Source organism: Nothoprocta perdicaria, unplaced genomic scaffold, assembly GCF_003342845.1.
Source record: "Nothoprocta perdicaria isolate Ctin4 unplaced genomic scaffold, notPer1 scaffold_166, whole genome shotgun sequence".
NCBI lineage: Eukaryota > Metazoa > Chordata > Aves > Tinamiformes > Tinamidae > Nothoprocta > Nothoprocta perdicaria.
This window is the reverse complement of record NW_020454827.1, coordinates 1,037,993-1,056,772: the sequence shown is the minus strand read 5'-3', so window position 1 is coordinate 1,056,772 and position 18,780 is coordinate 1,037,993. Positions and strand designations below refer to the sequence as shown.

The window sequence follows — 18,780 nt, the reverse complement described above, 5'->3', positions numbered from 1 at the left end:
GCTAACAGCAAAATATAACATACCTACCTATTCTAAAAATGACTATTAATATTGTATAACAGGACTGTGGGGCTGGGAGGGGATGTTGTCTCTTACCTTCTTAAAAGGGGATTTAAGATTTTTATAACTGTTTTTTCCATCAAACTTTAATATTTTTGTCAAATTTTTTAGGTATTTAATTTGTAAAATAGATTTTACTTTGTACTGGCGTACAGAAAATAGGGATTGATTTAAACTTTTTGAAGCCAAGTGATCAAGTACATTTGTAATAAAAAGTCAATGGATCTATATCAGTCGTACTCACTGTTTTCATTTCTTGTACGTTCTAATGCAGTGGCGCTGTATGTCTCCCAAGGAAAAAAAAAAAAAAAAAAGAAAAAATTGGGGAGGTGGGTGGAAGGAGAAGGCAAAAAACCAAGCATTGGCATCGCCAATTGATGCGACTTCTCATATGCAAAGTGGCCTTTTGGTAGTCAGTGGAGATTTGGTAGATATGCATTTTTACTAAAAGCACGTGCACCTTTTTGATGGCCGTTTGGGAAAACCTGAAGTTTCTGCCATGTCTTTGCTTCATGCTTCCACCTTGATGTAGTTTAGGCACCTGTAAACTCTCAAACTGACCTTTGGGAAGTATTTTTTTCCCGGGCGTTTAAGAGGGAAAAAAAAAAAAAAAAAAAGAGAGACAATGAAACTCTCCGATTTCTTATAAGGTGGTGAACAATGGCATGTTATATTTTTGCACTTGCACACTCTCCCTTCCTCAAACATCGCCACTTCTTATTTTCTCTAAGTTGGGCAACTGAAACCCTTTTTTTCCTTGCCTAAGTACAATTATTAACTGTTTTGGGATTGAAGACTTCAGAGGATCCGAGCGAGTTTGGATCCAACACCTTGCAGAGCACTGACCTTATTTATTTTTCTTTTTGCTTGCTTGAAACCTAGACCTTCCATTTCTTCTTTCAGGGCATATACCAAATCTGATTGACTGTGTTTCAAAAGCTGTGGGAGCTCGAAGTGGAAATCCTGACATTAATGTACAAGAATGCTAAAACAGGTTTATATTTTGGGGGACTCTTGCAAAACGTGAAAATTTCAAGTATGACTAAACCCAACAAATTTCCTGGCTCTTGCTCATGCAGTGTGCAGGCAAATGAGCCTCCATCGCCTCCATAGGCGACTTGATAAAACATAGCAGAAACAAATTATTCCACGACACAGCAGTWTGCCCGTTCAAAATGCTTCTTTATTGTCTTGGAGCGTGTTGCGGGAGATAGAATTCTACTTAAAATCCTGCAGAGCTTCTCTGTTAAAAGGACACTGTCAAGATTTTTTTTTTTTTTTTTAACTGCAACTTTAAAATCCTGTTTTGAACCTTTTTTTTTCCTTTGCTTATTATCAGGCTTATCTAACTTTTCATTTAACTCTATTCTCCTCCTCTGCCCGCTGCCCACTTGTGTAGTTGAAGGGTCACTGTTAGCATTGATGTTCGGACTACTTGAGAACGGAGTCTAGGGTCGGTTTCTCCTTGTTCCAGGCTTGCTGTTTTGCATGCATGTCTCTCCCGACGAATACTGCTCTCGTGGTTTTATCTCCCGGTGTGTACAGATAGGTGGAAGGAGCTGATTATTTTTTTGGTAGCAGAGGAGCTTACTGCATGCACAGAGTTGTCAAAATGTTTTGACCCAAGCGACAAGGTAAACAAGCTAGTTCCATTTTTCTTCTCGATTCCTTGAGCTGTTGCACTCCTGTGTGGCTTGTAACAATGAAATAATTTCAGCCCAAAGCTTTTTTCTTTTTTTTTTTTCTTTTTTCTTTTTATTCCAAGCCTGTGTTTCCTTTATATGCTGGTTACTATCCCATGATTTAATTCTCTGCTGCTGCAGAATGTTGTGTGTGTGGGCTGCAAATGTGGCAGGGAGATACATAAATATAGTTTAAAGTGAGTTAAGGACAATTTGATGAACTTTCAAAATGCTAACGGGTTTTAAAAGCCTAKTTGAACCTGAACCTAATGTTTGGGTACTCTCTTGCCTGCAGGTTAGATCTCTTGGGTGGGAATCGCTGAGAGCCGTGAGCTGGTGGCACATGGTGGTGCTGGGCTGGCGTGTGGGAGCGACGCCGTCTCCTTGCTCGCGTGCCCTTTGAGCTGGGGATTTCTGGTATCTGACTTTGGAGGTTTTGCCTAGCTTCCCTGCTTTCTTATTTTCTGTCCTTCTGAAAAGTGTCAGCTCTTGATGGCGCTGGGCCTTGGCAGCATCTGCGCGCGTGGGCTGCAGTCCATCTCCRTCGCACTTTGCAAAGCCTCATTTCTCGCAACGTACTGGGGGACTGCGAAGGATTTCCTGCACCATGCATTGGTTGTAGTTGATACAGCTCCGARTGTACACAGTGTGGTGAAGGAAATAGTAAATTGTCAACGGTTTGGTGCTTGCAGGGTAACTCAAGCAGTGGTAGGCTTGGTATTTCATTGCAACTGGGTTGCTGTGGAAGCRTTATGAAACATGGTGCATTTTGGAAGTGGACAGACAGGCAGATTTGTGTGCTGAGGTGCTCACCTGTGAGCAGGTGAGATGCTGTTGTTGCCAGCGGGGCCGCTGCTGTAGCTGGTGAGGAGCTCGGGGCCTTGAGCAGGTCGTAGCAAGAGGAAGGAGGAAAAGCTCCTACCCGTCACAGGCAAAGGGCATCTTGTCCTTGGAAAARCCAGTTGGAGGATGAGAAAATAAAAGTTTAATAGACCATGGCAGCTTTCAGAGAACATGTAGTGGGATAGGAGGGCTAGGCAGGCAGGACTGGACGTTTCAGATACCTACGGGCCCCATCTTGAAGGTTTTGGCCTACAAAGCGGTGCTGAAGGTGGAGGACGTGTGGGGTCATTTACAGAGAAACACCTCAACAGCCAGGTTATTGCCGCTCTGGAAAGCTGTCAGAGCTTTCCCGAGGATCCTGGCCCCCAGGGCAGCTGCACAGTGCAGGAGCRCCAAGGATGTGGAGCAGGGGCAGCAGCGTGCGGGGCTCCGCAGCCCGCGGCGGCGCCGTGGGGCTGGAACCAGAGAAACGGGGTTTGCTGGGAGCCCGAGAGCGCCTCGGGAGGGAGCGTGGAAACATCGTGTACGTGGTGTCATGTGAACGTCAGGAACGCCCCTGTAGCTCATCTGAGGCAACATGGCGCAGACGAGAGCTGAGATTGTGTAGTGAGAAATGAGGCCTATCTTCATGGAAATGGCAACTGGATAGTAAGTGAGAAAAGACAAAAATAAAGGACTTCTGGCCCTACTWTCTGTTTTTGAGGGTTGAGTGAATTAAGACAGAATGAATGACTGGTTATTTCTAAATAATACTTYGATATCTTTATTAAGATCAATATTGCTTGTAGTCCTTTGTTCAAAATGAGAATTTGGKTTCTGACTGTCTTGCCAGGGCCCAAGCAAGGCAACCTGCTTAGAGGAAGGTCCTGCTTAGACAGCGTTTAGAAAGCCTATGGATGTTGTTTCTTCTGGGGTGACTTGGAACCTCACCCTGAACATCCCAGGGTGGTCCTGGGCTGTGAGGAGCACTTTGGAAGTGGCTCTGAGGTCCCTATGTACCATAATTTGGGTTTTATCTGGAGCAGTCTCAGAGCCTGCAAACTAGATTCAAAAGAAAAGCTCCAGCAGCGCCCCTTGTGTGCTAGCCACTAGCGGGCACGAGGTCCCCTGGGCCGAGCTAGAGGTTYTGGAGAGTAAAACCCCCGAATCACTGATAAAGTGACTATTTTAAATGTCTGTCTTCTGTTTCTTTGTCAGCAGAGAGYTCCCTAGGTTAACCTGGTTATTTAGCTTTGCTGGTCACTAGTTGGTTTGCTGTYCATCTTCCTGCCTTTAGCTTTGCGAAAATATCTTAGTCTCTTCTTTGGCCTAGGACATGGAGAAAACTGAAGTGGAAGGAGGACTGGCTCTAATGCTGGCAATAGAAGTTTGTTCTGAGCTTTTCTGGTTGTAATGCAGGTTTTCTGTTTTTTGGATTTCTTTTTTTTTTTGAAACACTACCCTGAAATATGCAGGAGGTGAAGAAAAGCTTCATTCTTTCTGTTGCAGCTGAGAGACGTGTGGGGTTACAACCTGCGGAGTAGAAGGATGTGTCCCTTTCGGCTAGTGAGCACTCGGAGAGTGGCTGTTCGGGGAGATGATCAGCAGGGTGTCCTAGCGAGGGTGAGTGCAGGCTTAGGAGATTTAGAGCGCCGTTAAGGAGAAACCTCTGTAGACTGAAATGTCGTAATGTCATCTCATTTAGCCTGTTGACTTTCATGGACAGCTGTTTGTAAGACTGGCTTGCAAACTGCATCTGAATCCCCTCGATTACGTTGACCCAGCTGAGCCTGGGTTTCATTTGGGGCATGGTACAGAGATTGTGCTTTCCATTCATTTCTGTGGCTGTCTTGCTGTAGGAGGTGGCTCTGCTGTTAGCAGCTCGCTCAGTTTGACCATGAAGTGGCACTGTTGCACTTGCAGACTTGCTGGGAGGTTTGGGCCTCCAGCCTGACCGGCTCATTTGCTTTCAGAGGGATCTCACATGATCTTACTGGGTCAATGCTGAAACGCTCTGGAATGGATCAACATTGATACACGGGGCTTCAGTGTTGATATATGGGGCTTTAGGGCCAGTGTGCAAGGAAATATGACCTGTGGAGCCCGTGCTGCAGTGTTGAACTCCACATGTTTTCAGCTCTGTGTTTTAAGCTGGGTTAATATACCAAGTTTTGAGATAAAGCTGCAAGCTAGCTGGAGGGGGCTAAGCTTATATCATGTATATGCCTGGGTGATTTATACTGCTGCGAGTAGAGAGTGGAGAAAATGAGCAGTGGCTGCTTTTCATTTTTTTTCTGTTAATAGGAAAAATCTCTTGATGTGTGACACAGATTTAGATCACTGGGCCTCTCAGGTCTTCAGTGCCTTTCAGATAGCTCTGCTCAGAGATTTGGGGGAAGGAGGGGAGGGAGCAGGTTGGTTTTTTAATTTTTTTTCTTTTTTTATGCTTTTTGTTTTGTTTTCTAAATTGCCCAGATAGAAAGATGTGTTGTCATATGCCAAAGTACAAGAGCGCATATGCACRTGTGGAGTCGGACCTGTCTGGATAGGACAGCTCAGAGTGTTGCTGCGAATCCTAAGGTTAACTCCATTGCCTTGCATGTCTTTCTAACATCCAGGTTGAGGTTGTCATAGTGTTTTACTATGGACTGTATTTTATTTCTCCAAAATCTGTGCTGGTTGCTTAATACTTTGTGAGTGCAATGTAAGCTGTTGGCTTTATTGTTTGCAGTCCTCAACTGCTGGGACTTGCTTTTCTTACATTTGACTTTTATGCAGTTTTTATATAAACAGAGGAGTCTAAAACGAGCAGTTCTTTGGGAATATGGGAGCTCTCCTGGCTCCACACCAGTGGATTCAGACTGCTTTAGACTTACAGGTTGGCCTGGGTGTCTGCATGCAGGCGGTTGGTTTTCAAAGAACAGCCCTTGTCTTAAGACCCTTTCTGCATTGGTCTAGCAGAGGAAGGACCTGCTTTCTCATTTCTAAGCAAATTGTGAAGTCTTACCTTCACAAGGTCAAGACTTGACGGAATGACTGGGCTAGGGAGTGTGCATAAAGGACTGGTAAAATCTGGTGTTTAAAACTCGTGATTATGAGGAGAGCTGGCAACGTAATATTGGCTTATCAGGAATTATGTTGTTAAGAACAACACAACTTAAGAAAACTTCTGTGCTTATAGCACCAGAGGTGAGGAAGAGAAGCTAGTGTCTTGTCAGATGCAGGGTAATAAACTAGGTCTAAATTTCTTTTTCTTGGAAAGATTGTATTGTTTAGGTGCTACAGTTTTTGTGATGGTATGGTTACTGTTGTTGGGGCTGTTGAAGGACTACCAGRCAAATCAAGAAGATCTTATGAGCAAAACAGACACTCGATGCTTTGAAATATTTTCTAGCTTTAATAATTGTGAACTAAAGACTGCAAATTAGTGTAATCATCATCTTTGCTTTCATGAATGCAAACCATTTCGTTTGTGGATATGTCTTTTGATCCTTGCTATGTTCAGGGGCCCATTCAATTCAAAAAAAAGGTTGGCTTCCAAACTGCACCTGGCAATAGAAATCCTGGTAAATGTGGCCTTGCAAGTTTCTGCAAGACCATATGTAACTTATTTTGTGCAATCAAACTGTCTAATTGGTGGATTAAAGCAATAAAAGAAATAGTTTTCATTCAAGTTCTATTTTAGTTTAAAGATGGACTTTATAGGGTTGTAAAGTAAACATCCTAATTTAATTATGGAAATTGAGGAACATCAGCTTGCCTGGACTAGGAATCACACAGGTGGTGCAGAGAGGGCTCTCTTAATGAGTGGCCAGCTTGTGATAAAATATCACACAGTGCAACAAGTGGCAGTGCTCAGAGCTCCAGTAAGCATCTTGAGGCTATGGAGAAGAAGAGATGGAATTAACACCTATCCTCCCCTCAGCATTAGTGGCTTCATTGTTTCATCAGAGGAAACTTGGAATTGGATGGGAGTATAGGAGTAATTTGTAATTTTGTTTATACCTTGGTCAAGGAAATCAGCCATTTTCTGCATGTTGAAGGGGTCCCCAGAAACTGGGGAGATGGCTTTGAGAGGCTTGGATGGCAGAGGGTTTGTACAGGCTCAATACAGGCTTGTAAATACAGGCTCAATTCATGATTATTATGAGCAACGTCTAATGAGTTGCTTGATGGGTGCAAAACTAAATCTCGGAAGTTATCAGAGTGTTTGGAACGATCGCGGGCTGTGATCTTCGCATATGAAGTAGGTTCACATATTTGGGAAGCAAAATTTGGATGGCTGTGAAGAAGGCAATGGCTAGGACGTGGTGTACCTTTTTCCTAAAGTCCCAATATGTGATAGGAAAAGTGATAGAAAGAGTACGATAAAAAAAAAAAAACGGATTTAAGAACTTACTGCTTTGCAGTGTGAGCTCGGTTGCGCTTCAGTGACGTGGAAATTGGTGGCACGGAAAGTGGGCAAGGTTTTTGGAGGACCGTTCAAACATGGTGCTAGTGGAAGGCTGGAAGTTCCCAAGGGCTGAATGCAGACACAGAATGCATGTGTCAGTAACAAAAATGTATGCCTGCTTCTACCAGAGGACAAGCAGTACATTTTCATTCATGCAGAGGARGAGGAGGCTGAGACCAGAGACGTGTCCTGCGGAAGGGTAATGCCATGTTGGACTATAGAGATGAGTAAGAAATAGGCATGTGGCCAAACCAAACAAATAAAAAGTTATTTATACCAGTGTATAAACATTAAACAAAACTAGGTGAGTAGAAAGCCCAGGAATGTAAAAAGTCCTTGACTTAGCTGACCTTGATGAAACATGGAGGAGGGGAGAGACAGTGAAAATCGGTGAGATGCTGTATACCTGGCATTAAACTACACTGGGCAGACATGGTGGGTCATAAAGGCGTGAAGGAGCACGAGTTCTACAAAAGCTGCCATAAAATCCGAGAGGAAATTGGACTAATGATGACCATGCAGTCAAATCTAAGTGGATATAAATCCCAAATTGTAATGAAACAGATGTATTAGAAAAATTTCTGCTCCAGAAAAAAAAAAAAAAAAAAAAAAAGAATTTCATGGGACATCTGAGTCTTCATAAACCTGTAAGAAAGAATAATGTCAACTATGGCCATGGTTTCTGGCCAAGTTGTTTTGGAAGGAACTGGCTAACATTCTGGTGAACAAAAAGCCTGATTTGCTTAAAGATTCATTTCTTTTAACAGCCTATTCTAGAGCTAGCCTTGATTTAAGACTAAAGCRTAAGAATTGGTTCAAGGTATAATTACAGTTGAGTCATTAAATAATAGTGACCACAGTACAATTACAGGTTCAGCATTCCCAGGAGTGGAAGAAGCTGGACTAAAATTGAGTCTTGTGTTATAAAACTTCAGAGAGGAGAATAACAGAAACTTAAAAATCCTTAGTCTTGACRTGGTAACTCCATAGATGCCTTGAAAGATTACGGATAGCCAAGTTAGGCAGAACTTTTTGGCATGAAAGAGCTCGAGTGTTGAGGTGCGAATCAGTACAGTAAAACAGCTATGAAGGAAGTGTCCAGCGATACTCTTTCAAAAGACCAAAGTCCAACTCTTGTGAAGCAGATTGAAASCCATGGCAGCTAATCTGTGATCTGAAAGTTAAATATATTTGGAGGGGCTTTGAAGAGCCAGAGGCCTCAGAGAACCATTATTTTCAGTATACCAGGGAGAAAGGAGAAACCTCAGTCTGTAGAAACGAAAGAACGGTTAATTTTCTGTACTTTCTCATTGTACTTGACTAACTTCTAAGTTTCATTCTGGAGCAAATTGTGTGTTTGAGTGCATACCTGTGTGTGATCCAGTCTTTTGACATGATTAAGATGAGGAGCCTCTCTGAAATTCAAGAGGCTAAGGCAGAAATGCTAGAGCAAAAGGTGTAACTGCAAGTTTTGAAGTAGCTTGAGGCTGAAGCACTAACTTGCTAGCAAAAATAAGCTCTTGTTAAAAAATAGTTTAGAATTGTCCATGACTAGATAACATACTAATAATGAGAATTGCAGATGAGTGACCTTTAGCTCTGGTCTGAGAAGGTTTAACTGAAATGCTRTATTGCTTGTGTGCGTGATAGGTGACAAGCAGTATACTTTCTGCAAAGATAGATCTCGTTTTCCAGGTAATCTACCAGAATCTTTGGACATATTGACAAACAACAGGAGGTGGAGAGTCAGCTCATCTTTATTTGAATATTTTTAAATGTTTTGTTAAAGTCCTCCTGAGAAAATATTTAAAAATTATTCATGTAACAAGAAGAGCAATTTCATGGTTCCTTCTTCTGTTCTAGCCAATGTTCATCACAGGTAGCACAGAAGTCCAAAGACAGACAAAAGTCACGTTTGAGATGGCCACCCAAGACTTCCTGAGCATGGGGGAGGTCTTGAGTAGGCCTACAGCCTCTTAACAAGCGAGTTTCCCCTGGAAAACACCAATTCACTAAAACCAACGTTGTGTGGCAGCGAATGGCTGATCATTAAATTTTTATTGTGAGTGCATTTAGGTCCAGACTGCAAAGCCTGGCTGTCTGAAGAAAGAAACGAACCCCAGAATAGTTGGTTGGATGAAATCTTGAGCTCTCCTGTGATGTGACAGCCCTAATTCAGATCCCTCCTCTGAGCTCAAAGTGCAGGGCTGCCACACTCCAGAGTGTGCCTCAGCAACTAACTCTGGATCAATTCAGTTTTATTTTGTTTTGACCCAAAAATCTGAAAGGTTTTGGTCTTGGCATTGAGCAAAAAGGRAAGGGGTGCAGAAAAAGGCCTGTCCAATATTTTCCAGGCCACGAAAGCCGTTCTGGTGCAACTCTGCTCTCCAGCGAGTGTTGTCTGTGTCTGTACGTGTGTGTTCATGCATGCCTTTGTTGCGTTTCCTTCCAGGAGACATGTAAGGAAGCAGAGGTAACTGGTGTAAGCTAGAGCAACCCTACACTGCTCTAGTTTAGGTTGAGACATCTTAAACCTCCAGAAGTCACAGCAAATCCCCTTGCTTTTCCTCTTCTCCTTGCCTTCAGGAGATGTAGATAGCGAAGAGTAAACATTAAGCTCAACCACCCAGTTTAGCCTCAAGTCTTTCTATTAATCTTAAATATATGGGGGCTTAAAAATATGAATTGGCAATTAGGAGCCCACAGAGGAGTCATTTGATGTTAGTGACCTCTCTTGAGCCTGGAAGTGACTAAGGGCCTAGCCAAGTTTGGTTAGGTCTGACCGTGCGAAATGCAAGGCAGAATACAAAGAAAAAGTACTTTTTCATACTCTAATGATATTGTTGTTATTAGCCTTTAAATGATTTGCCTGCTCAGAAGGAAGAGTATCTTTCCCTCAGGACGTGGTTTTGGGTAGAAGAAGTAAATAGACGAGAGCTGTATAAAGACTACCGTAAGAAATATCTGGATATTGTACAATTAGATGCTAGGATCTTAGATGCAGTTGTGTTTGAACTCATGTTAAATACCGTTCATTAGCACTCCAAGGTGTTCCCATGCTGTTTTTCCCTTGGTATCCTGGTGGTTGACAATGACAGAACCTGTATCCCCTTTCCCTAGAAATACTAATTTCATTAGATTGCTCAATTCTAGTTAAATTTGAAGTACGTTATATATAAAAATATATATATAAAAAGTTGTGATATGTTTGCATGTTAGTTATTTGATGTAAGACAATGAAAAATCTCTTGTGCTCGCTCTGTAGGAATTTGGGCTTTGGGTTTCATTTGGGAGTGTTGTACGTACCCAGCTGCATGGGATCAGCCCTTTTTTTAAATATATATTCCACATCTGAGATTAGAGATACTCCAGAACACAAATCAGAAAAACAAAAATTGTTACAGACTCAGATGACAATAGTGACTTGTACTAAAAGCTGTCTGTCCACATAGAAAACTGCACGGCAGTAAATGTTTCCATTTAACTGCTGCTAAAGCTCTGGTGTTTTGGTAATAGTATTTCTTTTTTCAATGTACTGAGTATTCCTGCCTTTAAATCCGTATAGGTACAGATAATTACTCTTGGTGTTCTGTAAGTTAGCTCTATACTTGCATCCACATTGGACTGGGCCTAGTATTGTGAATGTCAAATATGACTTGAAAAAGAAAAAATGAATGTATACCCTTTTGCTGTAGTTCTGCCCCACATAGGGTTTGATTTGCTTGTCTTCTTGTAGACCTCCCCGGAGTGCCAAAATTGTCTTTCCTATTTTCCTTGTTCTGCTCTGCAAAAGAACCCAAACATGGAGATTAGAAGCACACTTCACCTTTATTTGAAAAAGTTTAATTGAAAGATACACATTGCAATGTGTTCTTTCCAACCTTTGCAGACACAGAGATATTGTTACGATGAGGATGAGTAAATAGGTAGCTGAACGAGGCCATAACACAGGGATAATGCCTCTTTTTGTGCTTATTTTTCCTGCAGCTGTCATCAGATTGACATTTTTAAAGTAAAAAAAAAAAAAAAAAAGTGGTTTGAAGTAGTTTAAAATAAAAAAGAAATCACTCATCAGTCAGATATCACTTCCTCTAATACTGTAAGTCTGTTCAGGCTTGAGGATTTGCAGTCTTCCAAGAAAGGTAGACAGGGCCTTCATCCTCAATGCCCAAAATTACCTGTAGCAAGAGAGGGAATCCCTTCTTTGAAAGACGAACCTCATTGGGACCTTCCTCAGCCACCCCACAGCCGCAAGAAGGGTATCAAATCCACCCTMTTTTTTCTTTTCCAGGTGATGTTTGACAGCACAGCATCTGCTGGGCTGGGACTAGAGGAGATGGGCAGGGCCAGCACGTTGAGGGGTGTGGGAAGGAGACCCTGCCTGGGGAATTTGCACAGCTTTAGTGTAAAACTGGAGGTTTGTAAATTTGGGGCTGCAGTTTTGGCTTTGGCTTCACTTTGTGCAACTCGGCACCATGCAGCAGTCCTGTAGGCCTTGGGCTAGTTCATAGAATCATAGAATGCCGAAGGTTGGAAGGGACCTCAGAGGTCATCGAGTCCAACCCCCCTGCWCACGCAGGGTYACCTAGAGCACGTGGCACAGGGCTGCATCCAAGCGRGTTTTAAAGATCTCCAAAGAAGGAGACTCCACAACCTCTCTGGGCAGCCTGTTCCAGTGCTTTGTCACCCTCACAGTGAAGAAATGCTTCCTTAAGTTCCTGTGGAACTTAAGTTCGGTAGCGTCTCTGTCCAGGAGGCCGTCGCAGGTCTTTGGCCCAGAAGGTCGTAGGCACGGCTCGTGTTTCCCCATGTGCGTGTGCAGTATCGGCACATCACTACCAAGCACAGCCAGCTCCTGGGSGGTTACTGGTGGAGTTCCGCAGTATTTTATACTTCGGTCACGTGCATTCTGGTATCTTCCAAGGTACAATAAATAAAGAATTTGCTCTTTGTGATGCTGTTCATGTAGTTAGTGGGCTGGTTTACTGTCACTGTTGAGTTTGTGTTTAGGAAGTCAAATGTGGTTGGCTCTCACCATGTCAAATATGAATACAAAATTTTAATGCCCCGCGATGACAAATTAGAATTTTTCTCAGTACAAGGAAAAACAAAACAAAACTGAAGCAGCTCTGGAGAGTTGTATTCTCCCTTGGTAGTTAAAGTCATTGAAAACCTGCTTCTTTTCAGTCATGATCTATATTCTGTTCTATTGTTTTTGACTTTTTTAGCCATCTTGACCTCATGTTTGCAAATATTATTGGTAATATGATGCTATATGTACAAATGTCTGTGTGGCTCATGTGTATGTTTTTGTGGTTTAATCAGCCACAGAATTCTGGAATTTCATTGTACTTTGGTTAAATGTTGGAGTTTTAACTCTTCTACTGTATGACTTCTTGATTTCTCTTGTCCAATGTGGACCAACTCTATATTTTTGGAAATAAATAAGCATGTAAATAAAACAAATGGGTTTATGCCACTTATAAGAAAATCCTTTATTAAAAATATACCCGCAGTCTTGTATATTTTATGGTGTCTCCTGCCGTTGACAGCAGTCCAAACCTAGAGGCTCAGGTGCAAGCAGCCTTCATCATGAGATACCATATTATATACAACTTCATTTCCAGGTAGTTTCAAATGAAAGCTTTCCATCTCCTGGGCTGTCAGCGAAAAACACCTTCCAGAACCGCTCGGTTAGCTGCAGTCTTTTGGGGAAAGGGAGAAAATCCAGAAAGAGGCACAGAAAAGAAATCCGGCTTTCCTTGAAACATGAGGCTTCTGGTTTGAGGTGTTGGTTTGCCAAAAATTCAGCTGAGCGTAGGGAGGCGCTAGGCGAGCGCTCAGCTCCCGCGCCGGCGTGTTCTCGTCCCAGCGTAGCGTGCCCCAGGACTGCAGAAATTGAACCTATGGAGATCAGGAACAAAATGACCTTCTGATTTTTTCTTTTTCTTATTTTTTTTTTTTTGTCTTCTCCAGATAAACCAATATTTACCAGTAATCCTGTGTTTCTGTTTTTGTTTTTTGGCAGACTTTTACCAGTAAATATCGGTTTATTCCTGAAACCAGAAGCCCTAAACATACCTTTGTTTATAAGGTCAGTTGTCATTTCGTCTCTCTCATTCCCCACTCCCCCCAGTACAAACCAGCAGGTAAATGAAAGGTTCCAAGTTTTCTTTCTCGTTTTCCTGATCTGCATCTCTGGAAAAGGAGCCCACGGGACCTAGACCCTTCTGTTGGTAACGTAGACCCGAGCTTACCGATTGCTGCTTAACATTTTTAAAGGATACTGTTAAGGATACAGGTGTTCCCATCAGCCTGGCGCGGGAGCTGCTAGGAAGCCCTCCAGATGCGTAAATTGGGTCGCCTTTTGGGAGCCTGGGGGTAGTTCTCTCACCAGAGTCTCCAGGCTTGAGCTGAGAAAATATTGATTCGACAGTTTACGCTCGGAAATGACATTTCTGTTTTACAGCAAGCAGGACTGGGGGAAGGGAGGGGAGGAGCAGGATTCGGACATGATTTCCCACTCCTTCATATGTTTTGTTATTTATTCTGCTGGAAGGCAAACCTTCTCGTTTGTAAAGAAAGCATGAAATGGGGAGGAGGGAGAGAATTTGGACATCACCTTTTCTAAGCTCCTGGCAAACTCTTGCTCCGAAGCAGAGAGAAAAGGCAGGTAAATGGTTTGAGCCTTAAAAGGACATTGTTAGGCAGGTGAGACTCCAAAACCGCAGGATTTGGAGGGTCCGTATCCAATCCTGTAGAGGACCCATACGATTTGCAGGATCTGGCGGTTATACCAAGCCAAAGAAGCTTGGGAAGTGCCAGAGCTTCCTTTTCTGCGAGTGTTTGCAAGCCGACACAAGAGTGTTTTGCTAATACTCAAGAAACAGAGAAGCTGGTGAGGAATAGAAAATGAGCCGAGTGCTCAGCCCCAGCCAAATTCTTCTCTTCTGACCAAATGAAATCCAAAAAATAAATTAAAAAAAAGAAGGAAAAAAACCCACACCCACATCCTCCCCAACAAAACGGAGCACAACAAAAACGTGACTCCAGATATTCTATCCCATAGATTACGGTGGGCAAGAGCATTTTCAGTGGAACTGCAGCCTGACTATGTCCCTTTAAGGAGCTCAATCGACTAATGCCATCCCAGTGAAACAGAAGCTAAAGTTATCTTCCCTTTCGTGCAAACCAAAGCTCCTGCAGCCTTAGTTGGAGGCCATAAAGCCGGGAGCCTTGCAGCTGTGCACTTGAGCTGAAAACTACCTTTCCTCCCCTTTTGCAGCCGGTGGTGGTTCTGATTGCTCGCAGTCCTATAGCACAACTGTCACCTGAGCAGCTGAGCCTGCTCCTGCATTCTCTTCAGACGCCTTGTGGAGGACTCCTCTTACCAGTTGGGTGCTCAAAGCCACAGCCCACCACGAGGAGTCAGTTGCGTTCCCAAAGCCAGCGCTAGATCATCCTCTCTAGCTCTAATGGGGAAAACACGATAGTGCAATGCAACTCGGTGGTAAACTGGCCACGGAGTCACGATTCGGTTGCAAGTCCACATCTGTTAAAGATATGTGTTAGCCTCGATTTTTTTTCTTATTGTAAATACTGTAATTTTATAATACTGTCAATATTTTATTAACTTGGAAATATTTAACGGAGTTTAATCTATGTTAGTTTGGATTTATTTCTAGATTTATGTTGCAGCCAATATTGCATTACATTCTAATGTAAGATTAACTTTCAGCATGTAAACACTGATTTAATGTATCATGGAGGAACTAGGAAGAGAGAAAAATTTCACTCKTAAGCTGTAATATATATTCGCCCAGTTCCTGGTTGAAAACCATGTAATGGACAATTATGAGATGTCAAAAGGTCCTGAAACTGCTCTTGGATCCTGTCTTTTGAAAACTTGGATTTAGAACTGTACCTGGCTTTTTCACCCTGTCTGTAGTGAATGAGATTGCTTCAATATCTAATCTACATAGTATGGAAGCCTTTATTTTGAGCAAAGGGACACTGTCAGATCAAAAGAAACGGAAAAAAAAAAAACTTTTTTCAAAAGAAAAAAGCAAAATGAACCCTCAATTCATGCCTGCAAATTCTTTCTAAACTGCAAGGGGAAATTCATTTTTTATTTTTATCTTTCAGTTTGTTTAGTTGGCTCGAAGCACTCCTGGGGCAGTGTGCACCTGGGAGCGGTGCAGCTCCGGGTGCCGAGGGAACGGCCGGACTTGGAGTCTCTTCGGCTGGAAAAGCGAGTCCTGCTCCCTTCCCATGCGCAACGCGTGGCTCCGGAGGAGGCCCGCGGCCCTGAGCTGGATCACAGCTCAGCAAGAGCCCTGCAAGCTTTTAGGCGTCTAAAACTTGCAGTTTTCTTGATCCACGTTTCTCTCCGAAACTTCATATATACGCACACACACATATATACATGTATATACATATATATGCGTGTATATATAGATATATGTACATATATATGTATGTGTGTGTGTGTGTGTGTGTATATATATATGTATATGAGCCTGATAGTGTCCCTTTAAAAGTACATAGATGTTCACTTTCTCTGCAAAATGTCTGCAAGTGGTTTTCTTTCTAACATAGAGGAGAATTCAAATGTAACCTGTTTGGAACATCATTTGCCTAAAAATACCAAAAATATCTTAAGGGTTTTCATGGGAGTTAGTATTTTTTAAGTGTAAAAGTTAATCTTTGTTAGAGATGTGCCAATCTATACTGCTTTATTGTAGTGTTGTTATATTTAGGCATTTCAGTTAATGAATATATACTGTAACAGTATACTTTGTACAGATTTATTTAAAATTTATTTGAAAACTGAAATAAAGTAGGCAGAAAATAAAGATATTTATTTTTCATTTGACTATGTAAGAAGCTATCGTTCTTTTGGTTTTAGTGTACTGGTGTGCCCAGCCTCAGAACCACTGCACTTTACTTTGTAGGATGCTTTCCATGACCTGCGGATACGTGTGTATGTACTGTTACATTGAAAAGTAAATGCAAACAGTGGAGTTCATTGCTTTTATACATCCGAAAGAGTTCTTCATGATTTATTTTCTGTTTTCTGAGTGAAAAAGGCTTTTTTTTTTTTTTTTTGGAACAGTGTTCATTCAAGTTCTGCCATCCTACCTTCACATCAATATTTACTAATTCCAGGATGGGAGAGCTTTCCTGCCTACCTTCCCCCGTGCACCAGAGTCAGCAGTGGCATCGTGAGGGAGCAGTTCAAATGTGTGTCCCTGGGGCTCTATGTAAAACAAATGCAAAACAAGGAAAATCATGATGTTCAATTCAATAGAAAACCAGTTTCTTGTTGTACAGTAGCACAGAGCTCGCTAGTAAACCTGCCATTAACAATAGATTCTTATTTTTTGAATTATCTATTTAAAAGAACAGCAAGCCTTGTATTTACTAGTAAATCTAAAGTGTTTACATGGAATTATTAAATAAATTATTTGATTTAAGATGGCTCTCATCAGTGCTGATTTTTAATGTTTTTTTTTTTGTTTTTTGTTTGTTTATTTAAGTTCATTCTGTTMTTTCAAATCTTCCAAAGCAAATTTTGGACTCTCCTTTTGACTGTCTCCTTTTGTTTTAAGAAGTTAGGCGCTGGGGAAGAACCACAATATTTATTTCCCTAAGGGCTGTGGTGGGAGAACTACCTAACATTTTCCAGCATGATCCCCATCTTGATACTGCACTTCTGTGTGCAAAACCAAATAATTTTAATGCAGGAATAGAGCAGAATGCTATGAGGAAGTCCTCCAGCAAATGGTTCTGCATAGTTACAGATGCAGAACCAATGCAGAAATTCAATTTGCTGCATTGAATCCTGGTGTGTATTATATATTTATGTTTATATATATACACACATATATATACATTTTTTTCAGCAGAAAGTGACTGGATAGAAGTAAAAAATCATGCTTCAGATAGGTAACAAGCTGTAAAACTCAATGTGAGGCAGACTCTTAGCACAGCACGTGCTCTGGTGTTTATTCTTGGCTGAAAGGTTGCAGGAAAGTCCTGTGCTGGTGGCCGAAGGGAGCTGCTGAAAGGCACTTGGATCCATCGGCGGTCATGGGAACCCAAGTGGGGTTCAAAGTGTGCTTTGAATAGTCGGTGAGGCTGAAGCCGAACTTAGGGGGCTCCTCCTAGTTTATCCTTGCCTACACCCCAGTTTATTTAGCAGTATGGGTGGCTGGGATTTGGTCTGCGGTGTCCCCCGACACCGTGGGATGGGGGGACACTGCGGAGCGCCGGCGGGACGGCCGTGAGAGTCAGGGCGTCCCGAGAAGCAAAACAGGTCCCGGGAGACCTTGGGGCACCAAGGTGGTGTCAGCCACGYGCTCCACGTGGGCCCAGCATCGGCGCGGGGCTCACGCTGGCCACGCTGCTGCGCCCGGCTCTGGGGCAGCGTGAGCGGAGTTGCGGAGAGGCTGGGCTCAGAAACCCATGTCAAAGACAACAAGAAAACAGAAGCTATATATAAGTTTATTTCTCATCTCCCATACTTCTTCTTGTAGAACATTCTAAGCCTAATAATGCTTAGTTTAACGCTGCCAAYGCTAGATACCTGCTTACAAAACCCATCTAATATCATTCACTATTTAAAATTTGTCAGCAAGAGCTGTTATGCCCCATATTCGGGAGAGGATCCCGCCCGTCCTTCCAGATCACGTCATGCAGGCACTGCCCTGCAGCCTCCCCCTCGCAGGCGTCTCGCACCACTCACGGGTCCAGAGCCGTAAGCTGCTGCTTGTGAAGCAGCAGGTCCTCCTGCTGCGCACAACTGGCCCTCGCCCTTCTGCAGGGAATCAAGGTTTTGAGCTACTGTTTCTCAAATTCAATCTCACACCTTCCATGCTTTAGGATAGCGTGCCCATAGGAGACCCAGTCTGATTGCCAGACCCATTTCCATGATCCTCTCAGAGTTAAATACCAACTCAAAGAGGGTTTCCACACCCTCTAGTGGCTACTGTTCTTATTTTCCTTTTTTTTTCCCTTTTTTTTTTTTTTTATAATGTACAAAGTGAAACATGAAAAAGAAACAATGATCATAAACTTGTATTTTTATTATTGCTTCCATTCGTGACTAGTGTAGCAACACTCTTAAGTAACTCCAGAATCTCCTGATAAGGAGGACTTTACATGTTTTGAAACCCRTTAGCTTTGAGTTGAAATAGGAGCTATTTTCCCTGAATAACTCCCATAAGCTAATTTCCAGGAAAACAGATATCACACAGTGACTTTTTCTGATACGGGAAACCAGACAAGTACTTTTGACATTACCATTTCCATTGCTGATATGGAAAGATGACTTGCAACCCAGCTGTGCAGCATTGCCATTGGACATCTGGAAGAGAGCCTCTTCTTAACTTCAAGAAATGCATAAAAGCTGAGAAAAAGAAGATTTCAAACAGGAGAAGAAACACTGATGCTTACAGCAAATAGTTGCTCAGRTGAGGAACATGAGCTGACTACCCCCAACGGCAGCCAGAACTTCAGCCTGTTCCATGCAGCACATTTCTTTATGGGCTCCTAGGACTCTGGCTTCATTTCTGTCTGCTGCCATGCAGCCTAGAGAAGCTGCTTCATTGCCTAAGGGCTGGAGATATTCCTTTCAATGCTAAACTCTTGCAGAAAAGGACAGTTTAAAGTATTTCTAAAGACTCTTTGCTCTGGCTCATGATGTCCCCAAAGATGTCTCCCAAGATATCCTGATGTCCCCAAAGACTTTGTGATCTGTAG

General features: G+C 42.5%; 1 long non-coding RNA gene across 2 annotated transcripts in view; it reads left to right on the top strand.

The window, feature by feature from the left end:
* LOC112944351 overlaps positions 1–14,605 on the top strand; it is an 18,786-nt gene extending 4,181 nt beyond the window's left edge. Inside the window, exons 2-3 of one of the 2 annotated variants that reach the window (XR_003248756.1) lie at positions 13,046–13,111; positions 14,303–14,605. This is a non-coding gene — a long non-coding RNA (uncharacterized LOC112944351). Of the gene's footprint in view, positions 1–13,045; positions 13,860–14,302 lie in introns of those variants that run through there. The other variant, XR_003248755.1, reaches the window with a different exon arrangement.
* The last annotated feature ends 4,175 nt before the right edge of the window (positions 14,606–18,780 follow it).